Consider the following 10,946-nt stretch of genomic DNA (forward strand, 5'->3'; position numbering starts at 1 on the left):
CTCTCTAACAAGACCATTTCTGGGTTAGGCTTAGGGTTAATTTTAGGGTTGGGTTAGTGTTAGGGTAAGGATTAGAAATAGGCTTAGGATCAGTATGGCTTTATGTTGCCTTGTGATTTTGATTCAATCTCAATTTCATAAAATTTAAGGGAAGGGCCGTGGCTCAGGGGTGGAGCTTCTGCTTTGCATGCTCAAGGTCCCTGGTTCAATCCTCAGCATTTCCAGGTGGGGCTGGGAAAAGACTCTCTGTCTAAAACCCCGAAGGACCAACTGCCCATCATCATTACCTGTGGCCAACACCAAGGTTGGTGGATCAATGGCTGGGCTTGGTCTAAGGATGCTTCCTGCCTTCCAGGACTTTGGCTGTGGTGAGGTGTATGTTGTGTTATTGTAATTATCACACACACAAACCCACAAATGACAGATCACAGGGCAGCTCACAACATGAAAATACAAATGAGAACACAAAATACACAATAAAACAAAAACAAACCAAGAGCCAATTCATTTCTAATTCTATTAATGTTCAATGTGTTTCATTTAATGGCTTCTTTTTTCTGTATCTCAAGTTGTTCTTATTTTGTTTGTAAGCTGCCTCGAGGGGAAAAGGTGGGGTATATAATAACAATAACAATAATAATAATAATAATGAAGTAGAACAAATTTCAGCAAACTTTCTCCTTTACAAAACAACCCCTTTTGGCAATTTGTCCCCTCTATGGTCCCGGCATGATTGATCCAGCCAGTAGCCGAAGCTTTGTGAATTTGCAAACCCGGATTAATGGTTGTCCTTCCATGTGATGGCAATTATTTCTCTCCCGCAGCACACAAATGGCTGGATTGACTCCACAAAAATCTATGAGCGCGAAAGAGCTGTCAAGAGCACCAGCTTTCTAATGAAATATGTTTCCGAGCATTTGGACTTTGATATGAGTGACCAAGGCTTAACGCTGCAATTTCATATTTGATTTTTAAAAAATGTATTATATTTCTATACCGCTCTTCATCTGAGGATCACAGGGTGGTTTACAATATAAAAACACAGGAATACAAAAACAGATCATTCCGATTAGATATCACAAATGGGTCTTTGGCAAAAGGCTTTAAAATGAATAATAAAATGAATAATAAAATGAATAATAAAATTAAATAATAAATAAAACAATGCAATAAAATGAATAATAAAATTAAAAGTTCCATAAGTGAATACAGTGGTACCTCAGGTTACAGACGCTTCAGGTTACAGACTCCCCTAACCCAAAAATAGTACCTCAGGTTAAGAACTTAGCTTCAGGATGAGAACAGAAATTACGCAGTGATGACACGGCGGCAGCGGGAGGCCCCAATAGCTAAAGTGGTACCTCAGGTAAGAACAGTTTCAGGTTAAGAATGGACCTCCAGAATGAATTAAGTTCTTAACCCAAGCTACCACTGTACAATAATAATGGTACTAATCAGCACCGATCCCACAGGAAAAACCCTTCTGGAAGCTTATCCCAGGGCAGAATCAGGCTAATCGGTCTAACCCTCGAGGGAATATGAGGGTTGTGTGTGGAAATTCCCTTCCTGACCTACGTAGATCATAAGAACAGAAGAATCGCTTTGCTGGGTTCGCCAAGAAACCCATTTAGTTCATCTTGCTATTTCCAACTTCAGACAGAGGGATGCCTCTTGGGAAATTTCAGCCAGGGTGTTAAATTGATTCAGCATCTCTCCCCCTTTCCCTCTGGTTTAACAATGCTCCCATAGATGTTCTCAGCGATCAAGCTGGGATATACGAGTTCCTGACGTCCTGAGGCAGCCTGGACCTCAGATGGTCAGGGCTTTGTAAATGAATAGAAGGACCTTGAAGCTGCCTCAGAAATAGATGGGCTGCCAGTGAAGCTGTTTTAACAATAGTGTCCCATTTTCTCAGCCCGAGGCCCCCACCAGCAATCTGGCTGCAGCATTCTGCACGAGGTGGAGCTTGTGAAGCAGATCCAAGGGCTGCCCCCCCCCGAATACATTGCAGTAATCTAGCTTTGAGGTTCCCAAAATATGGACTACAGTGGTCAGGCTGTCCCTGTCTAGGAAGAGCCACAGTTTGCAAACCAGACCAAGCTGGTAAAAGGCACGCCCAGCCCTAGAATATATTTGGGCCTCTAGCTGCCAAGATGTATCCAGGGGTACCAGAAACTAGACAGGTAAAAAGAGACTTGGTCTACCCAGGATTCAAGCATGTTGCTTTTATGAATGGATTTTGAAGGAAAACCTGTGTCTTGGTTGGCGTATTGCTTTGGAAAGTTCAGGTGTGAACCAAATGAATTTTCCCCTGCTCCCCAAAGCGGTGTCCCTGGGGAAGGTGCCAGCCAGTGCTGTTTTTCTAAAAAAAGAGGTGCCAGGACTCACCATGAACTCACCTCCCTCATTCTCTTATAATGACAATAGCGCCCACCTGAGAGGTGCCAGAACTGAGTCCCAGTGAGTTCTGGCTGGGGGAAAAGCCCTGGGGCAAGCCTTGGGTGGGCCACCTAAGCATGGGTCTCTTGCCCTGCGCCCCTCTGCCACCTTTGCCGACTGAAAGCAGGCCAGACGGTTTTCTCTTGCTGGGCTCTGTGGGACGAGGGCTGAGTATGCATGCATGCATCTCTCTCTCTCTCTCTCTCTCTCTCTCTGTCTCTCCACCTTCTAGATATCACAGGATTTCCCCCTTCTTGGACAGCTGGTGGCGCTGTTGTCCCTTCACCTCGCAGACAACGTGAAGGAGATTGGCCTGCAGTCAGCAGAGGCCTTGTACCATCTCCATTACATCATGATAGCCAAAATGGGTGAGGGGGGTGCTGGGAAAGGGCAGGGTGGGAGATCTGTAACCCTCCAGAGGCTGCTCCAACTCCCATCATCCCTGAGCCCATGCTGGCTGGCTGGCTGCTGCTGGGGTTGATGGGAGCTCAGGAGGGTCAGAATTCGTGCCAGCATTTGCCTAACGCAAACAGCCCATTGGCCAGAGACGAGTGGTCAGTCTGAGGGGAGGGATTCACTGCTGAAGAACACAAGAAAAGCCTTCTGGATCAGACCAGTGGCCCACCCAGTCCAGCCTCCTGTTCCCACAGGGTTGACCAGATGCCTGTGGGAAACCAGCAAGCAGAATTCGAACTCAAGAGCTCTTTCTTCTCCTGTGCTTTGCTGCCTCTGACTGTGGAGGCCGAGTATAGCCATCCTGGCTAATAGCTATGGGTAGCCTTCTCTTCCATGAATTTTCCTAACACTCTTTGAAAGCCATCTTGGTCCGTGGCCATCAACGCCTCCTGTGGCAGGGAGTTCCAAAGTTTAACTGTGCACTGCAAGAAGAAGGACCATCCTGAAACTTCAGTTTCTTTGGAGGTCCAGGAGTTTTCGTGTTAGGAGGGAGAGAGAGAAAGCTTTCTCTTTCTCCACTTTCCCCTTGCCATACATTGTGTCTCCTTTTCCTCGCCATTTTTCTAAACAGAAAATCCCCCAAATGCTGTGCCCATAGAGCTCCACAATCACCCCAGTCCTTTTGGTTGCCCCCTTCTGAACCTTTCCCACTTCTGAATTATACGTTTTGAGGTGAAATTGAGAATCTTTTTGTGGGTTTTGTGCAGGGAGCACTAATTCTGTGTTCTTTTGCCTGCATATCCCCATCCCTGACCCTGTTTAGCTAAGAAGGTGGAGATGAGGCATAAGAACACGAAAGGCAACGTGGTCAAATGGTTCCGAGAAGACTTCTTCATCCCTGGGCCCGCCATCTTCTACACCGACATCTCCAAAGTGGCCAAGGTAGGTGTGGCTTTTTGGACTGTTTCTTGCTAAGGCCGCAGCCAGCTCTCAGTTAGCAGAGGTCTGTCTATTCGGGCAAATGGGGCCCCACCAACCTCCTCAGGCAGCCCACGCCTTCTAGGGGATGAGGGAGAGATTCAGAGCAGTTCACATTTAAAGCCAAAGCTATCAAATCCAGGCTTCTTGAAACAATATGAGAACGGAAACATAAGCCGCCTTTGAAATTCACACATCCTTGAGTTTTTCAATGCCATTTCCCAGCCAAACAGTGTGTACAAAAAGGATTGCGCAAGCTAAAAGTGTCTAGAAAATGAATATATTAGTGTAAATAACATACGGAAATGCATTGTATTAGAATAAATCCTTTGAAGACAAGTACACATTGGTCTAAACTGCATGCAAAATTCTATTTATTTTAAAAGGTCACATTACACAAAACGTTAGACAGATGATAGATAGAGAGAGAGAGAGAGAGAGAGAGAGAGATAGATAGATCCCAACCCCAAACTACTCAGGCACTGCCACAACTGTGAGCCCTGGCTAGAGACCCGTATGCATTACAAGCTGCAACCTGCCAGGCCAATGGATCCTGCAGGAGAATTGTGGAGTAGCTCTAGCTGTGCATCTGATGGGCCACTGCGGTGAGGAGAGCTGCTTCCCTGCATGTCTGACCTTTGCTGGATCGAGAAGAGGCAGTGTGGTGCAGTGGCTAGAGAGTCTGACCAGGCGCTGGGAGACCTAGGGTTCAGATCCCCACTCAGCCAGGAAACTCATGGGGTCAGTCACAGTCTCTCGGTGTAAACTACATTATGAGGATGAAATGGGGAGGAGAGAGAACCATGCATTGCCACCTTGGGCAGAAAAAGAGTATGAAAAGTTGACTCATTTGGTGCCCATTTCATGAGGCACTGCCAAGCCAATGGGCCATGCCAGGCTTCCTCAACCTCGGCCCTCCAGATGTTTTTGGCCTACAACTCCCATGATCCCTAGCTAGCAGGACCAGTGGTCAGGAATGCTGGGAATTGTAGTCTCAAAACATCTGGAGGGCCGAGGTTGAGAAAGCCTGGACTATGCTAACATTGTGGTGGATGTTTTTGACATAATTAAGAAATAAACACACAGCCTGCAGGTTCCCACCAAATCTGACTTCGTTTGGCATTGATTGATTATATAACTTCTAGCCACTAACAGGACGGGAAATCTGATGAGTTTGTGCTGGGCAAGAAATTGCATTGGCAAAGTATAATATAGTTGGATTAGACCTAACAACAAAAGTTTTGTTTCTGTACACTTGGACTTGAACAGAAACTGTGTTTCTTTCTCTCTCACACCTGGCATTAATTTACCTAGCAATGCCAAGACGAAATGAATTGTCACAGTAGGGCATGCTGAATTTTTCAGCTTTCAAATTCAGAAAGTGAGGGGTGCTAAAAAGTTGTAACATGACCTGGAAATTCAGATGTTGTTTGGGTGAAATGCATATGATTTGCTTTTGCTTGGTCATTGAAATGAGTGTAAAATTGCATAGAAATCATTACAAATGATTGCTAGGAACTTAGTTATTTTTATTTCCGTATTAACGTAATTACCTTACATCTTCAGAAGTTAAAATTCTTGGGTTTTTCCGAAAGCAGTTTTTTCTGCTTCTTCATCAGACATAGACTTACCATGCTAAATGTTGTTCAGTCACAAAAATAATAGCCAATTTTAATTCCTCACACCCAAAAACATATTTTAAACATATTTCACCCCCTAAAATGGCACGTGTTACCCAGGGAGCCCAGTTCACTTCCCAGGCTGCTTTTCTTTGCCATTGCAACCCCATTGCTTTGCAATTCTCCTGTCCTGTACATCAGCCCCCTCCAGATCTTGTTGGACTACAACTCCCATCAGTCAAAGCCAGCAGAGCCAATGGTAAGGGGGGGGGGAAGGATCCGTGTGTGTCAATTCTCCCCATATCCGCATCAAAAAACGGCCAGTCCTGGAACCGGGCTCTTCTGTGGGCGCACCTGGTTGTCCATTGTGAGAACAGGACACAGGACATTGGCCTGATCCAGGAGGACTCTCCTGTGGTTCTCATGTTCCTTCTTCCATTGCAGCTCTCCTGGACCTTCAGGGTGACTTGGATGTGGCTGTGTCAAACGCTGCGGTGGCGGCCAGCGAAGAGCTATTTAGACGCTGCGGCGGTCGGATCAATCCAAAGATTGTACCCAGCCAACATCTCCTGTCCATGCTAAAAAACAACATGGCAAGGCAGTGAGACCGAGAATTGGCATGCCCAGAAGGAGGTCTTCAGAAAAGGCAGGCAAGCAGGAGCAGTGCTTCTTGCTTTCCTAGTGCCATAAAGAGCAGCTGCAGGGCAGCTGGGCTTCCATTTGAATTGAGAGCACTTGTAGAGAACTTAATGAAGATTCTAGACATTGCTTTCTGTGTGGTCTGCCTTTCTCTCTAGGAATCAACCTTTTCGCTTCAACTTTTCCCTTTCCAAATGCCATTGTTTTTATATGATGATTTTCTCTTCCCTGTCCCCTCCATCCAATGGAGAGCTGATCACACTCAGAAGGGTAGCATCCCTTACACGTGCCTGCATAGAGAGAGTATACCTAAATTCCTCCAAGAAAAAAAAGGAAAGGGAAAACATTGGGCGCTGGGAAGGGGTCTGACAGATTCCAGAAGTCTTGAGACAGCTACATGCTTCAATCATTTTCAGTAATATCTGTCAATTTGACTATACATTGTCAGTCTGCTGCAAATTAAGGTTCAGAATATTTAGGACTCTGAGACCGATTGATTGATTGATTGATACAGTTCCTCTTTGAAACACCCTTGTGTTTCCTGGCCAGTTTTAATCTTAAGCTCATACCTGCCTGTGCCACTCAGGAAACAAGTAATGCAGGATGCAATAGCGGCTTAGGAAATGAAGCAGTGGGAGATGATTTTACTTTTTAGAGGAGTCCCAGAGGAAGAGGAGGAGAATGTAAAAGTATTTAATTAACACATTGTCTGAATGGTTAGGAATATAGGAGGAGCTGGATGGTTCAATTGACAGGATCTATCATGTTAAATTTTGCAAAGATTAGGAAATTACCAGGAGACTGTTTGGTGATTTTTAATTCAAGATCAATTAAAGACAGAATAATACAAACCAACTACCAAAACAGATTACAAACTGGAGGAAGGAAATTCCAGCCTGTCTTCTTAAGAAAAATGTATAAATTATAACTTTCTAACAGACGCTTTTGAGAAACAATAAAATACCTTATAGACGAGAAGTCCAAAAAGGAATTTCTTTTACATACAAAAATAAGAAACAGAGATGCAGAGATGTGGACAAGGCACAGAAGTTTTGGAGGATATATTAAAAAGAGGAAAAGCTAAACCAATGGTAGGGGAACAGGGAGCAACAGGAGGTGATGAAGAGGAAACGTCCAAAATTATTACAGGTATTCAAGAAGAGAGAAACAAGATTCTAATTAAAAGATAAATATCAGAATGGCTGCTCTCAAGATATTAATTTGGAATGTAAATGTTTTAAATAGTAAAACGAAAAGGAATAAAAGTGAACATGCAATCTTAAAACAAAATTTGGATATAGTTTGCCTGCAAGAAACTCATGTGGCTAAAAGACATAGAAAAGTGTTGATAAATAAAAGATTTGGAATGGAATTTATAACCTCAGATAAAGGAAAGAGGAGTGGTATTATACATTAAATCTAAGTTAGACCCAAAGCAAGTATTTAAGGATGATCAAGGGAGGATGATAACGGCAGAAATCACACCACAAGGTGAGAAGATGATAGTAATCCATCTCAAGATGAGCGTCTAACCTCTCATTGGCTCAGCCCCTGGCCAACAGCAATTCCAGCCTATCACAGACCCCAGGGCATTTTCAGAACTTCTGTAGCCTCCCTTGAATTTGAAGAAAAAGGATTGAGTTGTATATCATCATACTGATGACACTGCCCCCCCAAATCTCCAGATAACCCCCCTCAGCAGTTCCATGCAGATGTTCAAAAACATGCCAGATGTAGCTAGTAAGCTGTATTTAGTCTGATGGGCCACAAATTGTGCATAGAATCTTAGAGTTGGAGTCCTGCCCTCTCTGTAGAACCGCCTCCTCTCTGAATTGTGGCAGTCAGCACTTGCTGCTTGTGCTGCAACTTGTACCGCCATTTTATTTTTTTAAACTGAGCTTTCCATTGACCTAGCAGCTGAGTTGTAATTTTATTCTACGTCTGCTTTCATGTACACCAGCCTTGTTGTTGGCAATGAAAGGGGGTAGAGAAATATTTTAATAAATAGAAATAGATATTAATAAACATGAAAGAGGTAGAGCCTGGTAGTGCAAAACAGCACCTAATCTATCATCCCTGCCGGAGGCAAGATCTACCACGCCCAAATTGCTCATGACAGATGTCTATCGGGCTGTTCACAATCCACCCTATTACATGCAATTAAACCCTTGCCTTAAAAAGAAAATCCAAAAGAGCAGCCAGGAATAATAATAACCAAGTTATAGGTGTGCCTGGAAAGCTTTGCACATAAATCATCTTTGTAGAATCAGAATAATTAAAGGCTCATATTCCTCTCCAAAGGACTGTGAACTGGCTCTCCTTCATAGTCAACCAAATATTTCTCCCAAACCGAAGGCATTAGAGGTGATTTATGCCAGCCACTACACATAGAAGGTTCAAAATATAGGATATTTCACCACCCTTTTCTCACCCTCCTTCCCATGAATTTTTTGAGGCTCCATTTTACAGATCGGAAGAACTGAGGCTAAGAATCAAGCCTCACAAGTTGCCCAAGGCTGATCCCCTCTGGAAATGATTCAGTGGGTTCAAAATGTCCACCGTAAATTCTGCTAAGCCTTCCATGCACAGCCAGGGATCTATTTCAGATCCTGGAGACCCATGGCTCCACAAGGATTGTGTGGTTGGCAAAGCCAGGCATCTCTGGAGGAGCATAGAATACTGACTTACACAGAGTTAGACCAGGTAGCTCAGTTTTGTCAACCCTGGCTGGTAGCAGCTCTCCATAATTTCAGAATTTCCCAGCCCTGCCTGCAGACTGGAGCTCTGGTTTTTGGCATGCAAAGCAGGTCAGTCAGCCAGCCAGTCGAATTTAGAAACCATCAGCCATCAGTAAAATACAAACAGCACAGAAGTACATTTTGCCACAGGAGGTCCCCAGCAAACAGGACCCACCCCCTCCATGTTGTACACTGAAATTCTGTCTGATCCATTCACTAAGACGAACATGGAATCTTGCTATGTGGTGTATTTATCCCAATCCATCAACAAAGGGCAGAATTATACAGGGAGCAATATAGCACACAAGGAACAATATTCCTCACCTCTTCCTAGCCACAGATACAGAAATGATGATTTGCAGGTGCTTTCCACCCAAATTATTTTTCGCTCCATAAGACGCACCTGACCATAAGACGCACCTAGTTCTTAGAGGAGGAAAACAAGAAGAAAAAAATATTCTGAATGAAACAGTGGATGTGTTATTTATGTGGTTCATGCTGTGGCCACAGACATGCTATGTGGTCTGATGGTGAATTTGGGGTGACCCAATGCAAAAATCCTGAGGATCCATGGGCTTTTACCTCCCCCCTCCCAGGCAGCGCAGCCTCCTTTATCTTTAGAGTCCCTTATGTCCCTCCCGATCCCTTGCCGATCAGCTGCCCAGCGGCTTTATTTCAACACCCCCTTCCCTCTTGTTTGCCATAGTGTCTTTTCCTTAGCTGGAGCAATTTTTTGCTGCTCCTTCTAATTTCTCTCCTCATTGCTTTAATCTTCCTGCCTCCTCTCCTTGCAAGTTTGCTGTCTTTACCTCCCCCCCTCCCACGCAGCCTCCTTTATCGCTAGAGTCTCCCCTCCCAATCGCTTGCTGATCAGCTGCTCAGCAGCTTTGTTTCAACACCCCCTTCCCTCTTTCTGAAAAGAAAAGAAAAGCACGATCTGCTTTTTGCCCCTGGTCAATTCAGCTCCAGGGACCACACATTCACTCCATAAGATGCACAGACATTTCCACTTTTTAGGAAGAAAAAAGTGTGTCTTATGGAACAAAAAATACGGTATGTTGTGGCCATCGTTTGAAATCTCAACACTGTAATTGCCTTCAGATTTCCCAAAATAAGAACAGAATAAGAGTTTTCTGGATCGGGACAGTGTCCTGTCAAGTCCAACATCTTATTTTCACAGTGAACAACCAGGTGCCCATGGGAAGGCTGCAAGCAGGATGCGAGCACAAGAGCAACGCCCCGCTCCTGTGGTGTCCAGCAACTGTCATTCAGAAGCATTCAGAAACAGCTCAGGACCACCATACCTCAAGGACCTCCTCTCAGTGGCATAGCATGGAGGGCACAGGGGTGGTTGCCCCAGGTGCAAATTTGTTAGAGGTGCAAAACTCCAACCCCGATGTTGCCTCAATACAGCTGCACGCTTCCATTGCTGGGCTCTGTTGAAAACGGCTTCTCCATGTGAACCAGGAAATGATATCTCCAGACAACGGAACGACTCTCCTTATCTCTTTGGCTGCGATCTTCTGGGTGACGTGGACGCCGTTAGGCAATTGAACGTGCGTGTGTATCCCATCCATTTCCCTCCTTCCCACGCCTCCTCTGTGTGGCCCTGGGCACTGGCAACGCATGCTATGCCACTGCCACCTCTCCCCATATATACCGACCCAGACTCTAGGATCATCCTCTGAGGCCCTTCTCTGTGTGCCACCACTATGGGAAACAGGATCCCAGGGTAGGCAAGGGCTTGGTGTGATGCAGCCAGGCTCTCTCTTTATGTTCCTACTTGCTGGCAGAGTGACAAGAGCAGAGGGAAGGTAGCAGAAGAAAGGAATGCAACCGAAGCGCCTTGGTGTAGGAGCATTGCCAGAGTGAGACAAACTTCTGTGACAGCTTCCCAGTCCGGTGCCAACCAACCCTCATCAGTCTGGATCAACGTGCCTTGCAAGCATCTAGCTGTGACCAGCTTTTATATAAACGGAGCTTCCTTGCGGGGAAACAACAGCCAGGAGTACCTCTCCCTGGGAGCCTTTGGCATTCAAACCTGGCACACGGACGGCATTGTTGAAAGCGCTCTGGGCAAAACAGAGAAGAACAACAGGGATGTTTTTTAGGAATGGCTGAGTGTTGTTTTGTGGCC

General features: G+C 45.1%; 1 long non-coding RNA gene across 1 annotated transcript; it reads left to right on the forward strand.

Moving 5' to 3' along the window:
• Window positions 1-2,651: 2,651 nt before the first annotated feature.
• Window positions 2,652-4,184, forward strand: LOC310659590. The gene is made up of 3 exons (XR_014502835.1): window positions 2,652-2,807; window positions 3,659-3,832; window positions 3,881-4,184. It is a non-coding gene; the product is annotated as an uncharacterized lncRNA (long non-coding RNA).
• Window positions 4,185-10,946: the final 6,762 nt, after the last annotated feature.

Source organism: Podarcis tiliguerta (genome assembly GCF_965153285.1).
Source record: "Podarcis tiliguerta genome assembly, chromosome: 11".
In the NCBI taxonomy this organism is placed as follows: Eukaryota; Metazoa; Chordata; class Lepidosauria; order Squamata; family Lacertidae; genus Podarcis; species Podarcis tiliguerta.